We start from the raw sequence: 18225 nt of genomic DNA, 5'->3' as shown, positions 1-18225 counted from the left end.
CGACGCTGCGAAACGGCGAGCTTTGAAGTTGTTGCACAATAACGTAAAGGAAGGATCCGCCGCGCTGCTAGCTTCCCGTGTCGAAAAAAAACAACTGTAATTACGCAAATTGATATCGGATAAGCGCCAGTTGTGAAAATAGATCTATGATAGATGATCATCAATGGAGCTAGAAAATTCGGCGACGCACCTAACGAAATCAAATCATACATGTTAGAAATAAAAATTAGCACTATATACCACGATCATCAATCTACCCTACCATCATACAACACGGAAGATTTTTTCAATCGGGGATGGTACATGTATCACGAAACCATACGGTAAGGACGCTGATGTCGGTTGTTGGATAAATAAGTAGAGGTCGATGGAGGGGAATGTGAAAAAGAAACCTCGCTAGCACGAAATATACGGGTGAACAAAATATGGCAGAAAAGACAATGAATAAATCGAATCGTAAATAACATTGTATATAGGTTGACATTTATTCGTACGAAAACGTTTTAAAAATCTACCAATTAACAATACATTTAATTAAAAAGACTGGTACCCGCTAGTGTATACAAGAGGCAAAAACGTGCTTGAAAAATCGATAGAAAATGAAACATGAATTTTAAATGACCCCAGGGCGCATGCGTTACGGCGTATTTCCGTATCCGACGAAGAGCTCAAATGGGAATTAATCGATCGATATAATATCAAAGAGGGTTTTCTTCGAGAGATGATATGGTCATCATTATTTGAGCATGCTTCTCCGATAGCTAGAAATACCCGTGAAAGTATAATTACTTTTTCATATCTTCATTTCGATAGTAAATATCTGAACATTTGAAAATGTTTTCGAACGACAATTCGCCGTTTGAAGCAGCATCTCAAATATACACCGAGAAGATGAAGGATATGAACAAATCGAAGCAGAAACATATCATTACGGAATTTTGGAAATTTTGCGTAGAATATCCGAAAAAATTAGACGGCCGAAAGAAATACTTATATTCCCGATTGAAATGTATGATAATTTTTTTCTTTTTTTATTCCCTCAACCCACTGAGCGCCACGCACGGTTCGATGTTTCTTTTTCCTAATGAGGGAGACACCAGAGAAGTACCTTCGACCAAGAAATCCGTCGCCACCGGGGTTTGATGTATGATAATGTGATAATGGAGGTTGAATAATCTAAAATGTCTAAATGAAAAATCTAAATGAAAAACAAATCGTACTTCCTCGAAACCACAAGAATGGAACTTAAAAACAAGCGCTGGAAGAAAATATGCATCTAACTACAACAAAAAAACACGCTGCGCGCGCTTGAAAAAGAAGAATAAGATAATGACAATTTCACCAGAAATGTAAATCACCGACCGACAATAGAAAGAATGAGAAAGAGAGGATAGAGAGGAGAGAAAGATGGTGATATATTCAATTTACCGTTGGGGTCACGGAATCTTTCTCTATACCGATAGTTTAATTCTGAAAACAAGATGAAGATATTGTGAAATGTGAGCAGTGGCAAAAGTTACGTCTACACTATAGACATTAGACAGCCGAAAAATGACGGAAGAGCATTGTGGGCCCATATGATATTTTTTTTTCTTAGTCGATATTCCGGCTTAATAAGTCGAAATAACGGAAGAGCGTTAACTTCTTCACTCGAAATTTCGACTTAATAAGTCAAAATTGTGGAAGAGCATTGACTTACTAACTCGAAATTTCGGCTTTTTGACTCTTTTGGCTCTTCCATACGAAAACATAGCGACACCTCTCGCATGATTTAAGAAATTTTTTTATTCAGGATTTCAATTTCAGGGTTTCGCTTCTACTTTTAGTTCGCTCCTTTTCGAATATTCAACTTAAAAGTCACGTTTTACAACGCGAATATAAATTAGGCATGTTCAATTATAACGTGTGTTTGGAAGGAAACCCCGTTACTGAATCGGATCGACTTGTTTCATAAGGTCCTAGTGTAGACGAGGTTTAGTCAGACGAAGAGAATATGATATAGTCGGCTGACAAGCGGTGGCAAAATATCTTTATAGAAGCAGAATAGCTGGCGCAATGAATATACTATTTAAGTTTACTGATACCGGGTTACCAAAATTTAGAAACATGTAACAATAGTCGAAGAACATTTTCATTTCAACTCTTTATTTTTGGAATAAGATCAGTGACAATCTTAAAAACATCTGGACAATTCATAATCGTTTTTTTAGGAATAAATAGACGACTTTTGCTCATGGAATGATTCAGTTATATCATAAAATGTATCCCCAGGTCAAACGTTAATATTATAGTTACATTACTTATATTAACATGATATATTTATTTATCAATACATGTACGAAATTCTATGAATGTTGCATTTTGTTATCCACATTTCATACATAATTGAAAGGACATCCCCAAGCCTAAAGACTCTACCAAAAAGTTGTACTTCGCAATAAACATTAATCAAAAAGTGTCCATTTTGTGTGTTTGAGGGTTTACTGAAAGCATGTTTTCATTTTCTCTTTTCTTTTTTTTTAGCCGGACCTTTATTATATAAACTATTTCTTAGTTTCTACAGACCCTTCCAAGTATAATTTACTGTATTTTGTATTCATTTATTTCACTGCTGTAAATTACGTTTTAAAATAAAGCATTCATTCGTACATCTGGTCTGTCTTGAATTTCAAATACCAAATTACGTATCGTTTTTCTGTTGGTACACATGTATTTCGACTATATCGTCATAAATCATAACACCTACGACTCGATTTTTACCGGCACCAAGTTCGCATTCTTCCAGCTGCGCCGACTCGTTAACCGCGAGTCACATTCATTTACAAAAATGTCACAACTTCAGATTCAAAATGGGACTATTAAAGCAGCGGAGGTGATTACGACGTCGACAACGCGCTCGCTTTACTACGACAAGAATTGCATAATTAGGTTCGTGTATACCGGGGAACTTTTCTAATAAAACGTCGGCCAAGCGAATGGCTATAAATAGCCACTGAAAGATTGCGAAAATATTCAATAAATCTTGGACGTATAAACTAGATTAAACGTCCATGAATATTACATACGATATGATCGGTTTTTTTTCATGTGAAAATACAAAGCTTTGTGAAACATGTAGCAGCTATATTCGAAAGAAATCGAACCTATCTTCAGCGCGAGTTGTGCTGCTGCTGCTGCTGCTTGTTTCGTCGGTAACATTCTCGTTTCGTCTCCCGGGGATTGGAACCGTCAGCTCGCATCGACTAGCTCGAAATCGTATATATCACCGAGCGTCGGGGATATCTAAATTGACAAAGGTTACTCCTAGCGATACACAATGTATCTGTATCCATTTATACGATCTCGAACCGTTATTGACATGTTGCTACTCGACGGTACTTTTTCAACCGGATAACATATTGACCATATTTCTGGCGCTTCGTATACAGTGACAACTAAGTCCACTGGGTACCTTCCATCTTCGGCTAGGAAGCGGGATACGTCCATCGAGATCTAATTTACTGATTGGTCGGAATCTCCGAACGGTCGCCATTTGCGCAACAAACCGCGGTCGTAAGCAAAACGCCAGAAGATGCCGGCTTTATGCCGTCGCATACTGATTTGCCGTGATTATTTCGACTAGATCGCCCCGGGGCCCTCGGAAATATAACTATGGAATCGCCGCGCTGTATAACTCGAACATTTTTCCGATATACAAAAAAATGAAATTTCACACGTATACGTATTTTCGAGTATACGGCTCGGAACGGAGAGCTCTTCCAGCACAACGAGCACAACAACGAAACCATGAATTAATTAATAGGCGGTTTAACAATGGGGAAAGAACACTATAAGCCCTCGTAAAACTGTGCGAGACGGCGCCAACTGCAGAATGAAATTATTCGTCAGCAAAACTATACGCCGTTTGATCAGGTTCTTGTTTTATTAGAGATTATCACAGGCCATGAATAAATCAATATGGCTGCGAAACGAGATGAAACGGTTACGGGGACATTTTTTGCGCGGTAAATTGGCATCTCTGACGGTGGATGAATTTCTAGTTAGTCGGTAAATAAGTGCGATTTGTCGGGATTCGAATCTCGTAACGAGGCCGTCAGTCGATATCGGGAAATAACCGCTCGCCCGAGTGTTTCATCCGGGGATTTATACGCTAAAGACAGCAGTTAATAAGTCACTTCAATTTCGACATTCGAATAAAGAGTATAAAAAAGGCCGCGTTGCTCAATAAAATTCAGAATTCAATCACACGATGGCCCCCACGGAATGTCGCCGAACACGGCTGTCGTCGAGCTCGGGGAACATTTTCAATTAAAGAGATAAACTTTAGCTGATTTCATTCGATGCCGCAGCGGCAGGTTTAAGCGTTTTCTTCTGACGTCTCTCATTAACCAGGAGCTGTTTTAATGAGCAGTTTATGTCATTAACGTGAATGATGAAAAGGCTCCGGCTGATTAAGCTTAATGGATTGTGGCAGGCACTTTCGCTCGGTGGAATGATCCCATTCATATCAACGGCGAGACGCGCGCAATGATGACATTTAAATAGTTAAACTTCTGCTCGACTCCGGTAACGGTGTTGACAGAATATAACGGAAAGGTCGCGTGACGAACTGCGCCATTTAAATTGGATAATTCTCATTAAACAATCAACCTTCGTAATGTTTCTTTAGGGTTTAAAGACACATGGGTCGTAGGTATTATAAGATAGAATGATTTTTCTCGCGAGAATCTCAATCGCGATCTGAAACGACGACGGTATGTATACACGAATTCGAAGGTCGTTAGTTCGGCCGTCATCTCGGCAGCGGGATGCGGCGGATTTATTCGAGGAGAAAGATGTAATACGTATATACAGGAGTGTTAGAGATAAAATCAACAATTACAGGATAGAATACTAGAGTTGTGTTTATGCGTAATCGTCTCTCGGAGTTTGCTTGGCTTCATTGGTCATTCCGCTGCGGTCAGCCACACAACCGGAGCCTTGTTACCGAATCTCCACAGACGTTCATCAATAGACGTAATGGTTATTTTATTCTCCTCACATCAGAGCCGGGTTACTTTTTCCGACTAGAAACAGTTAATCTACTGAGTGTACCAATCAATGCCATTTGCCCAAAATGTCATCTTGTCGCTTATACGACAACGACGACGATAGCCCCGGCGTCAAACGAAATCAAAACCTACCACCGACTATATAAGGCGCAACGAACGCTCGTCTCTCGGTCAATGACGACGGCGTGATTACTTTCTATCGAAGCGGCTTTTTTCCGTTTGAACGAAAAGATTAACCGAATGATGGTCGATGACCGCACAAAAACATCCGATCGCAAATGCAATTTGCAATCACGGGTCAAATCGCGAACGAAGATCACAAATTGGTATAATTTGTATGTAAAGCGATGAAAAAGATTATTTGACAAAGGTCAATCAACTATCGCGTCCGGATTAGATTACGATAGTGATTGTCAATTTGGCATGACATCGAACCGACCAGAGCGACCATTACCCAGAGTTTATAAATGAATGAATTCAGAAAAACTAATTCTATTTCTCAAATTGCGTATTATATCAAGAATACCCTTAAACCTAAAAAAACAAAAAAAATGATAGCCTACACAATTCCCTTATGATCATGAGGACATAGCGCGTAATGAAACTGATGGTGTCAACCTTCTTTTTTAACTCATTCACCTGATCAAGCTACTATCAAAAGTACATAAATCTTTATGTATTTTTGCTACTATACATTAGTAGCGAAAGCTCGTGCGTCAATTGAATAGTTAACCTATATAGTACTACTCGTCTCGTTATATTTGTTCTACACCCGGTCGACACAGCTCCTCTAAACCATGAGGAGAGAATCCCACAATGATAATAAAAAGTCCGAAAATGAAACTTCGAGATAGTAGTTTATTCAACGTTTCGACTATATCCTAATAGTCATCTTCAGGAATAATGAGATACTACAGAAATTATGAGATATATATACAATCCAGGGACAAAAAATATATCTCATAATTTCTGTAGTATCTCATTATTCCTGAAGATGACTATTAGGATATAGTCGAAACGTTGAATAAACTACTATCTCGAAGTTTCATTTTCGGACTTTTTATTATCATTGTGGGATTCTCTCCTCATCGCGTCAACACGGATATTGTGTTTTACCTATCGTGATCCTCTAAACCATCTCTTTTTCTGGAAGTCGTAAGGTAAAGAAAGCAAGTCATTTTGACTAGATGTATTGATCTGGTTTTTCTTTTTGTCACGGAAAAGAAACAATCGTTACGGGTAGTTGTGAATGGCAAGACAAACGCGCACGGCCTTACGCACCGTGCAATTAATAACGGCAACACGGTCTGAAAATTGAGACCCACAAGAGATACGACGCTCGTATGGCGTTCACTTCATGGCGGATTAGCAACGTCTTGGCCTAGCTCGGCATACTAATGATTTCCCTGTCGCTCAGCGCACTGGCAATTAAGTATTTATTGCCAGCTCGATGGACAGTGAAAATTATAGCGGAAATGAGGAAAATTTGCCAAATCAAGCTCGTTCGGGGAATACTCTTTCATGATTAAGGCAATTGCGTAGCATGTAGGCTTCGCCGCAGAATTACTAGGTAGCGTCGCAGCACGCCTGTTCTGGTCAATTGCGCGGATAAATAAAGACGAACTAGGATTTAATTCACCTTTATTTACCTGGTTCTATAGCGCATGGCGCGATATTGAAATGAAACGTCGTTTTTCGATCAAAATGATCGAGCGTGCAAACGTCATAAATAAGTTGCAATTGTTACCATTTGTAACTTTGACACATTTAAACGATGAACAGCAGTTACTGGAATACCCACACTCAGTCTTGGGGGATAGATTTTCGTAATCAAAATCCGCAATGTACAAATCAAAAAGATCACCCTTGTGTCCTGTTTTCGATTTCCGAGTAATAAAGTTTGCTTTTTATCTTTTAGATTTTAAACGCATAACTAGCAGTGTTTATAAACGGTTGCGAGGAATCCCGCATTTGGTCCTAGTAAAAAGAAGCGCTTACATTTTGTCGGTTAGAACGTTCGAAACGGCCTATAATGGCGATTAGTAACGGATCGTCTGTTGATGAACTGTAAATCGGCGCTCGCGTGTACTTCGATACGCATCGAGTCGGAAAAATAACATATTTCTGAAGTCGAAAGATCATTTCTGCTCATCTGCAGTAGCTGCAGTTATGGAGATATATTGCTCGAATGCAATTTGTCTCCTTAATTCAACATTCCCTGAAGACGCATATGCCGCACCGGGTATCTCAGATATCAGCGATTTATACACGTAATAGATAGCTTTTATGCATTATCTCCGTGATTAATGTATTTAAGGTGAGAGATTATTATGGAAAATTGCGCGATTATGCGACACGACGGTGAAACACATGCGACATTGTTTTTACGGATCTATCGACGCCGTGTAAGATGATAATGCGCGGGCTTCGTTCGACGTACGATATCGAGACGCCCGTAATGTTTATATACATACACAGCCTGAATCGTGACGAAACCGTACGGAAAAATATGAATGAATATTTACAAAAAGCCGTCGTTACTTACGGCGTTATTGAAACACGCCGCGGATACGGTTTTTGCTGGTTTTTCTAACAGCCGCAGATTTGGTTTTCAGAAATTGATTATCCTACAATACGGGGAACCTGCAACCATCCTGTGGCAGGCGAGCATCCACCAGGTTCGCTAGTAGTTACTCGGTCATTCGACTTCAATTATAACTGAAATGAACCTTTATCTAAATATAGCAAATAATTAATGAAAACTATACCGAGTAGAAGAATGAAAGTATTGTATATCTGTAGGGTGCTGTGATAATATATGGATTCGGGAGCCTAAAAATTCAGTTCAAAGTTCATTGAATACGAACTAATTTTTGGAACGTAAGACTAAGTGTTGCGGGTACCCCATTCGATGAAAAAGAAAACTTTTCAAGTGACGATAGAATTATTTCGAAAGATGACGGAATCATTCAGATTTGAGATTGATTTTTTTTTTCTTGTTATTAACAATCTTTATTTTTGCAAAAAAATGAATCATTCGAATATATCATTTTTGTGTGGATTTGTATCCCCTGTTTACAAACCAATACTAGATTGAAATTTCGTTTGATTATTTTCTTATCTTTCATCATTTCTTTTCGTCATGAGAAGCATTCCGCGTTTAGCGATGATGCAAACACTTCGTGTGGCGCGATTCTTCAAACGCCGCGTCGTATAGACAAAATGGTACCGCGACCATTAAACGCCGCTGTCAGAACTGTTTGTCGAGTCCTTTGTGCTTTGATTTTCAGCGATTATGATTGATAGTAATTTCATGATCGAATGCCATCGCCACTTGAATGGCCCGAGTGCCCGGGTGGCGACGTTATTTCATTATGTTCTTCAACGATATGATCGAGTACATATTCCGAGTTGTTCGGGTTCGTGTGCGAGTTGTCCACAACCGATTGTGGCATAGACGTTTAACGTATACCCTCATCTGTACGCATTTCGTGAAAAATGGTGTAATTTGGAAAGTAAATATTGAATGTGATCATCCATCTTGTAGTTGTCGTCGCTATATTGACCTTACTAATTGGTGTGGCAGAACGCACTGATCCCTCTACGACTCGGTAATAACGTTTCGGTTGATGGCTCGAAATAGTCGCACTGCACATCTCTCATCCGCGCGGTTAAACCCAGTGTGTACGTCGAACGACTCGTTCATACAATTTTAATCTAATTCGAAGCTTCACGTCGCCTTTCAGGGTTTACATATTGACAGTATTAAAATGCACTGGATAACTTTGCAGCGTGTTGAACTATTCGATTAGCGATGCCAATAGTTGTTGACGATGTTAAGAATCTCGGTGACTCCGATCCGTGTTAAAAAGATGATATGGTACAATCCCACGATACAAAAATGAAATAGTAGCAAAAACGCAGCTTTCAAAATCTTCACGAAGACGGCAAAATAAAATATATCAAACTGATATATAAACAAGTTTAAATTCATAAGCTTTTCGCTGTATTTCAAAAAATGAATTTGTTTATTTTTCCCTATATGGTATGCCCTATTCTAGAGGTACATCCTCCCTGAATCGGACCCTAGATCCGCCCCTGCAGTCTCGGAAACCTTTTGATAGTTGCGTTTTTACTACTATCTGGATACTCTTCCGTAATTATAGAAAAAGGTAAAATGATTCCGAAAGGTTTCCGAGACTGTAGAGACGGGTCTAGAGTCTGTGTCAGAGAGAGGTGCACCCCAAAATAGGGTATCATATAATCAAAAGGGCAAAATGAACTTATTTTTGAAAGTACGGGGAACAAGCTTATGAACTTAAACTTGTTTGTGTATCAGTTTAATACATTTCATTCTTGCCGTTAAATTTCGGGCCAACTTAACATTTTTAAGGGGGAGGGGGGACACCCCTTGCACCTCCCCTTATATCGGCCAGCTGTAGTTTATTTCCAAACGTCGAAGTAGTATATCTTAGATCACAGCCTATAAACTCCTTCCTCTGAGGTCCCTGTCAAGATTCTGTAAACATTTTTCCCGATTATAATCATTTTCTATCATACTGAATCAGAAGCAAATAGATATCATATGAAATAATCTATAGCTCAAGGAAACGTCTGAATAAATTTTTCCCTGTGTAGGCGTTTTTCGAAATTTTACCGTATTATGGTCGTATTATGGTCGTATTATGCATCGGCGAAGTTTATCTGCCTTTCGTAGAATTCTAACAACAATTTACCAGTTAAAAAGATAAAAACCAACTATCTACAGATTAAAAGAATTTTTAAAATCAAGAATTTATTTATTCGAACAATCTAAAATATATAATAAATACGACGTTTCGATCTCACCCTAGAGATCATCGTCAGGTGTGACGATGACGATGATCTCCAGGGTGAGATCGAAACGTCGTGTTTATTATATATTTTAGATTGTTCGAATAGATAAATTCTTGATTTTAGATTCTTTTAATCTGTAGATAGTGGGTTTTTTATCTTTTTATCCGTTCACCACGTTTGAGTGTGGTTATCGTACTATTAATTTATCAGTTAAATTATATTCATGAGACTCATTAAATAATTGAAACAAATCTATGGAAGAAGAATTCTTAAATTCTCAAATAGAAGAAACATTCATTATTATAGTTTTGAACATCTGTGCGGTTTGGGGTACGAGAACAATGGTTCGTGATTATTTTTCGAGGCGAGTTCGTCGCGTCTAGGAGGTGCTGCCACCTTCAGCTTCTGTTGATTGACATCGCGTTGAAATTTATTCGCATCAACCGAAGTTTCTCTCCATCAGCATTATCGCTTACAAATAACAACTTAGTACAAACGAGAGAGCTTACACGTCAGCGCGCAAAACAAACGTTCATCGGAGACGCAATCGCGTTTAGATATTCATAGTTTTTAAACCGACCAGACGATCAGCGAAATGAACCGTACACGCGCTAAAGTGTGCAGCAGCCACTCTCTCGTTCGTTCGCACTAATCACAGTTAATGACTAAGGTTATGATTATGATTCGTTTCGCCGATCGATGGAGATAAAAATATATTAATCACCATTTAGCTTCGATGAGCTTGATGACGATTGCTGCGACTAAAAGCACCCGGTCGCGTTCGGTCACAAAGGCGTGAACAGCACCTGTCTAGCGAGCACTGATGTAACTAATGCGTTTCTCAGCGTGAGTGCATTTAATTCTCTTGTCGGCTAAGCTGACTGAATGGGCTAAACAGCATTAAATATTATTCCGTAATTGTAGAAATTGCCACTTCTTTTGTCAGCGCATCGAGGAAATGTTTTTCCAAGGCTTATGCCATGTTTCCGTCGATTGGCTGTGTCATAAATTGCGAGACTTTTCGTGATTAGGGAAAAACAAGTGTTACTAACATTTTGCAGCTTATATTGCAAATATATATGTTTGTAAGCTGACCCGATGGTCAGAATATCTTTCATTTTACGCCTACAACAGCATTTGTCGCTTTAGATATGTAATTATCTCAGTATTTATCCGGGGATCTCAGCGGGGGTCTTCCGTTTTCGGTTCTAGAATTTTGTGTTAACAATTGAAACCCGCAACCGGTTGTTTGTTAAAACGGTGCGTGTGTAAAAATCGTAAATTCGTATTCGGAAGCGTGGGAAAAATTTGTCAGCGATATCAAGCGGATTACTTTATTCTACAGAAGAAAACCGCTTTGCCGCTAACGTTGCACAATGACGGTTGTAGATTTGAATTTTGAATTTGAATTTTTCCGTTACAGAACACGACGTCTGCTAACCGCTGTTGCCGCGCTTGTCATACGTGAAACTTCGATTCGTGACTTCATGAGTCAGTTAATCACCACTCGAACCGTTCCGTTCAACCACAATTTTCCTCAAATTGTCACAAGTTGACAAATAAATTGAAACATACGTCGCCGAGGCCGTCGCGTTATACGGCGCGAACGGGTGCATTGTCTTGCCGCCGACTCGGTAGTCGACACGCAAAGAAGATTCAATTAAAAACCGCACGTTCTAACAAATTTAATGTTTCCACAATTCAAACATCTGCCGCAAAATAGACATGCAGGGCAATTTTAATAACGTCTAAATTTGGTATTGTATTGTGTAGCATTTAAAGTTTAGTAGTCGAAGTATCTACGAAGTACAGGTCGATAGAAATTTTCCGGTTTTGTCTTACCGTATGTACAAGTTCAAACATAAAACGTCAAAAACGGCAACGCCCGCCAACACTTACCTAAAATTAGAAAAGTGAAATTATGATATTAACATGCTGTATGAAAAAATCATTTCGCGTCGAGTCCAACGCACGCGTCGCAGGGAAACACGGAATCAAATACGATTCCGGAACAGGTACGGCCATTTCGCCGTCACAATAATACTCTAAGCGATCTCGCGAATAAAAACGAATATCTTAAAGTCAACGCACGAGGAATTTTATAGACAAGCTTTATGCACTTTTAGACCTGGTAGAGTTATAGTTGGGCACAGCCGAGCAATAAATAGACTGCGTCAGAATATTTCACCCAATTTCAACAGCATCCGCGCGAGTTCAACGAAGTGCTCTTACTATTTCCGGTAGCAATATCGTTCGTACAGGGAATCGTTACGTAACAAAAAATAAGATGATTTATGTCTGGTTATATCTTTACTTCTCGACGGTGTCGCTTTTTCATCTGTCTCATTCAGTTGACGAATAAAACCCACAATTATTGATTCTCTCATGAAGATAACAGGATGTAAAGGTTGTATCTCAAATCTCAGCTTTTTAAAACATTTGAGACGAAAATGGTAACGTCCTACTACAGTTTTTCTTCGATTGTGGGTTTTATTTTGTGAAGCAGTTGTATCCATAAGTTCGACAATAGTTCGGTGTATATATAGGTTCTAACGCGAAATCTCCGTCTAAACATTAAAAACTAGGAAATCTCTCCAAAAGACGAAATCTTTAATCAACCCTTGTGCGTATTAATTATGTAGTATATGTATACACTTCTACGTTAACGATATCGCAAACAATTTTACACGGGGGGCCAATTCATCATTTTTGACACGAAGCATTTTTCCCGCCACCACGCGCTGATCGATGCATATAGAATTGCATCGGCGAATAACGTTTTAAATCAATACACGCCGAGTTTATACACGGAATAAATGCACTTGTTACCGACGCGTTGAAACACTGGTAATTCATCTAGCCTAAAAGGCCTGACGGTATATTTGATTTGAGAAGTGTTATGTTATGCTCGAACGCGCAGCTCTGTCAACGGTATTAGGTAGATACGTGAACGAGATGGAAATCATCGAATACCGACTGAAATAAATCTCGCCTAACGCGAAACGAACGCCGTCGGAATTCCTCATAAACCCGGCTAGGTGGGTGTCGTCAGTACATCATTTGACAATGGGGTAATTTGGCCCGAATGAAGCTTCGTCGGCTTGGATTTATTGGTGGACTTTATGCATGAAATAAAAAAGCTTAAGTCGAGTCCTGAAAGTGGTTCAATGTATATGGAGACGGTGCCCCTATATCGGATATATGATATAATTTATTTTTCACTTAAAAGATAATGAAATGATCAATATAAACGCGGGGTTTACATCGATAATTGAGGGTGCAGCCACAGTGCCCACAGGCTGTAACAACTTTGGACCAAGCCAAGTGGTGACTGTACGCAAGATATCGATAGGATAGATTGTCGCTATATCCTGAAACTAGAGATTATACTTTCAAATGCCAGTCGCTATCTGATGATATTCAATCATACGGAATTCCATATTTTAAGGGGTCATGTTCCCCACTACATATATTAACGCACACGACCTGAATATTCTGTCAACAAGCTTTATACATCACAGACCCTTATTGCTAAGAATACATATCTATCTATGCATGTTTTAAGAAATATCCTCCAATAGATCATACGATGTCGCCGGAGGCTTATACGTCATATGATGTGTTTACCTAAACAGGATTTTTAGAGAAGAATGGAAGCGCGAGGGTGACACCACCAGCGAACAACAAGTCCCGTAATCAGACACTTCAAAAGTGAAATATATCTTCCCAAGTACGAGGTCATTTATGGACCAATTCATCATTACAGAAATAGTGCTATGCGTAGTCTTGACACGATCAGCAGCCTCCCTGCAGACGACATCGATTCGCCAAGTGTGATACGTTGTTTCCTAGCTTATCCGTGTTCAAACGGCGGCAGCCTCTCGCGGTCCACTGCCCAGATTTCACCGAACGCAAAAAGCATAAGCTCAACAAGATAAAAATGCTTGTTGATTAAATGTGGGACGAATCAGGCGATTAAAAAGATTGATTACCCGGCACGTTATTGATGAATTGGAAGTGAAATCAGAGTTGACTCGAGCTGCATAACACAAGCGAGCTAATGAGCTTCTGTACAGAAGCGTAGTAGTTGTACAACCGGGCATTGATTCATTGTGTCTCGTTTACATACCGCGTCTAAATTAAATCCCCGATAAAGAAGAACGAAAGGAATCGCTAAAACGCGGATAAAGCAAGTCGGTATATAGGCCTGTTCGCGTGGACCATAATGTATATGTCTGGCTCCCAGATCACAACTTTCAGAATAATACTACGCATTGTGAGGATTTTATTAAATTTTCAGGCTTTGATGGTAGCATATATGGCTTCAATTTCAGAAGGGGTGCCCACTCATCCGGGCCATTTTTTAAAGATGGCCGCCATTTTCAAAAAGGGCCCGGATGAGTGGATACTCCTTCTGAAATCGAAGCCATTCAAGTTACGATTAAATCCTGTTAATTTCATAAAATCCTCATAATGCGCAGTATTATTCTGTGTGGGAGCCAGACTAATATCAGATCGGCCGGTTATATAATGAACGGTGCCTTGGAGAACCCTGTCTCCGAGAAAATCCTCATCTCTTATTTGGCTCTGCGACTAATCGTCTCGAAGATCACCGAACAAAACGGAAACATTTCTAGTCTGTCGTTTTGGATTGGAGAAATAACGTTCTTCATCGCCGATATAAGCTAGCCTATAACTTTTCCGGCACAGTATATCTGCCCAGCGACGAATCTACGAAAAATCCGTTCGTCGAGCTCCGATTGATTCTATACACGAGTATATATACCCTAACTAGCCGAAGATGGTGGCTCAGTTCCTTCGTGGGATTTATCAATATAAAACGCCGTCGGAACATAAGACCGTAAATGCCAACACATAAGTTTTATGATATCGGTCGTCGTATAAATTGTACCCGGAGCAACCCGCGCAATCGAACGAACGCCGCTTAAAAGCAATCGAGATATTTCACGAACGAATCCTGCTTTTTGATCGCAGGAACAGGAAATTGGTTTGACTGACTTTGATGTATTTCTAATCGTGCCCGACTCGATCTCGAGAAAATGCCATAACCTAATTAACTGGACATATCGTTAATGATTTATCTCACTCGATTCTTCTGTTTTCGAGCGGTGCTGCCGCGATTTGAAATTTGTGAGCGAATCCATGGCAACATGCAGCCGGATAATCCGATATCAGAATATGATATTGCTGCTGTGCGGGCGAAATTATACTTTTTCGATTCAGCCTCGAGTTACGAATATAAAAACTATGGTTATTCCTTATTTGACCGTATTTCAAGTGTCCGAGAAGGCTCATTTGTCTATCAAGCACTGTCTAAAGGTGTTTCTCTCGATTTTTTTGCATTTTTCGAATGGAAATGCAATTGGTAAATATAGACTCGGTAGTATAGTATGCTTACGTGAAAGATACAGGCTCTAAACGCAATGTCTGGCTATCATCAAACTAATTTTGCAATATTTACGTCGTTTTTTACACGTTGTTTGTGAAAACGTGTTCGAATCTACGACGGTTATTTTTTGAAGATATGCGTGTGCAGATGAAGGCTAGGCTATATAAGGTGAAACCAAAGAACCGGTACTTAGTTATTATGTACAAATGTCGATATATTGATAATGCCTGTATTTGTATAACAATGCATTATAAACAAAAAAAATCCTATCCGCCTAATATGAAGAAACGTATATTGCCCTACCTCCCAACTAAATACTTAAGAATAGCCCTGGGACACAAAAACATCGAAGAATGCGCTCGCGGTCAAAGTTAAGACTATCATATGATACGATTGACTATGTTATATGATAAATGCAATATATATTCTTCTTTTTCTTCAGGGTTCGATCGAATCTACTTTTCGATAAACTCGTTATCCTAAAATAAGTATAGGAATAAGTATACGCATGGGCGTTATGATTTGGAAATTGTTTGTATTTCAGATATCTCTTATTACTGGCTGGAATACCGGTCATCGCTTTCAGATATCGACCACTTCTCAAATAGTCTCAACATGTCCGAACAAAAATCGATGGAGTCTAAATAAAGGCGACAATTACAAAAGTATTGTGTCAACGCCTGACGATTGAAATTGATATAAACATTCACTGTCGATTCAGTTCGTTTCGATTTCTTAAGACGAACCTCGTATACGGCGTATTCAGAATCTAATGGAGTTCGTTGTTCGGCGCGATTCTATCCGACTTCAACATCATCTCGCCCATCATTTAGAGAACAATATATATAGACCTCGTGCACGATATTCAATAGTGTTAAGATACAGTCCGTGTGGCAGTTTGCCAATAGAAAATGATTTCGAAGATTTTGATTGGTTTTTAGACTCGAATACCCCCGACAGGTATGTTGTGGACTGAAATAGGGGAGTTCGTTACCTCTAATTCACTCGAATTATCAATTTCATTGTGTGCTTTCCCTTAAAACCCATCCCCACACCGACCGTGAACGAAACAGGGGGTTTGATTTTGAAGTTGGAAGTAATCGGATGGTCGGTCCAATTTACGCAATTGCTTGGTATATATCGAAGTACATACACGATTTTAAATTTCGGTCCCGATTAATGTAAACTATCTTAGTCCATCCGGCCTGAACTGGTTGACGACTGCGGTGTTGTTACGTTCGCCGGCGTGTTTTTGTTTCAATAGAATAATCTAAAAAGCTATTAATAATTAAACGAATTCATATAAGACGAAACTTTCATCACACAGAAAGGTCAAACATGATCCGACATTAACGTGTAGGAGTGGTTTTATAATCATATTCGGCTTTCACATCTAATACATGGGTATATTATATGTTTAAACGCGGTTTTTCCACTTCATATCGATATGACGTTTGAAATAATTGTTTGAATTTCGAAAGCTATTGAAAACAAACGCGCAGAACCAATTATGAACTACTCTCTTATTTATTTCAGAGCCGCGCGACGAGATTTTTCTATCGGGCTGAAATCGGCAAAAACCGTCCTTACGTTACGAAACTCGCTTTTCAGAAACGCGACGATAATAGGTGAAAGTTAATGGGATATTTTAGTCTAATGGATGTTGATATTCGGATAAAACATTCGCACACACACAATAGAATTACCCACGAAACAAAACTAACCAGATTTCAACTACCGTGCGCGTATATACATATACATATATCTATATATATACCGTGTTTGATGCATGAGGCATGGGACATGAAGAACGTCGTAGGAAGAATACTTTCTGCATCGACTTAAATTTCATTGTCGACGGTGGAAAAATCGAGGCGCGTCGAGATTTCTACCGCGCCGATAACCTACTATTAATACTGAAATCGGTTAAGTAATGCGTCAATTAAGGAAATGTTTATCTGATTTCGTGACATTTTGTAGCGTTGGTAAATTTCACAAGATGCTCGGGGAACAGTTCCATATATAGTTGCAGGGTTGTCTGTTATAGTTGAGAACATCTATTTATAACGAGTGGATTGATTTATGTCGACTGAAAATACTATCTATTATATTTCAGGCCTATAGCGCGGGGGAGGAGGGGGAGGGGCAAGGGGACGAATCACACAAAATCCGAAAGATCCGAATTTGAGAAATGAATTTTCGGAAATTCAATAAAATCTTGTCCTGTCGTGTATATTCTCGGTCTAATCTTGTATCCAAATTTCGAAAAATCTTGACCCAAATGTTTTTTGCAACGCAATGTTCGTTCGCTGCCCCGAACCCCCTCGGCCTGGGCCTGAAATCTTGACTCGTTTGCTTTCGAGTCCCGAAACGAGTCTAAAATGAGATTAGATCGTTACGTCTTGTCGCTTCCGTGTTTAGCGTTAGTCGATGAGTACCATCTTGAAATATAACTTTCACGTTCGTTCGCGACGCATTAGCGATAATTCGTCGGCAGTGTGAGGCGGCGATGTGTGAGAAAAAGGAAGTTGCGAAAACGACGCGTAGCGTGTCTAGCGATTCTAGCTTCGACGACGTCTATCAAAATTCAAGAGCGCCTAGACGGTTCTCTTAATGTCGGTAAATGCAATTATAGCTACGTTTATCAAATCATCAACTTCATCGCGACAATCTGCATCTTTTACATTACTGGACTCGACTAAAATAATACGCTTAGATTTCGCAAAATGCCGGGCGAATGTGGCTGAATACAAGAGTGGCATAAATTCGGAAAACAGTTTTCGGTTTGACGGCTGCGAAAATTCATACGAAGCCTTATCACGATGATTAGACTTTCAATGAAGCCTCGTAATGCCGGTTATTTTTCATCAAGGTTCTTTTGGCAATAAGTGGAAATTGCTCCTAATCACCGAGTCTTAAGTTACACCG

The 18225-nt window shown here is 39.4% G+C and overlaps 1 protein-coding gene across 5 annotated transcripts in view; it reads right to left on the bottom strand.

Annotated features, from left to right (window-relative positions):
• The window catches only part of LOC141905032 (hemicentin-1-like), a 91646-nt gene that overhangs the window by 24070 nt on the left and 49351 nt on the right, over nt 1-18225 (bottom strand). The window lies entirely within an intron of this gene.

This window comes from Tubulanus polymorphus, chromosome 5 (genome assembly GCF_964204645.1).
Source record: "Tubulanus polymorphus chromosome 5, tnTubPoly1.2, whole genome shotgun sequence".
Classification (NCBI taxonomy): Eukaryota; Metazoa; Nemertea; class Palaeonemertea; order Tubulaniformes; family Tubulanidae; genus Tubulanus; species Tubulanus polymorphus.
Note: the sequence above shows the minus strand (reverse complement) of the source record. Positions and strands in the feature narration are given on the sequence as shown.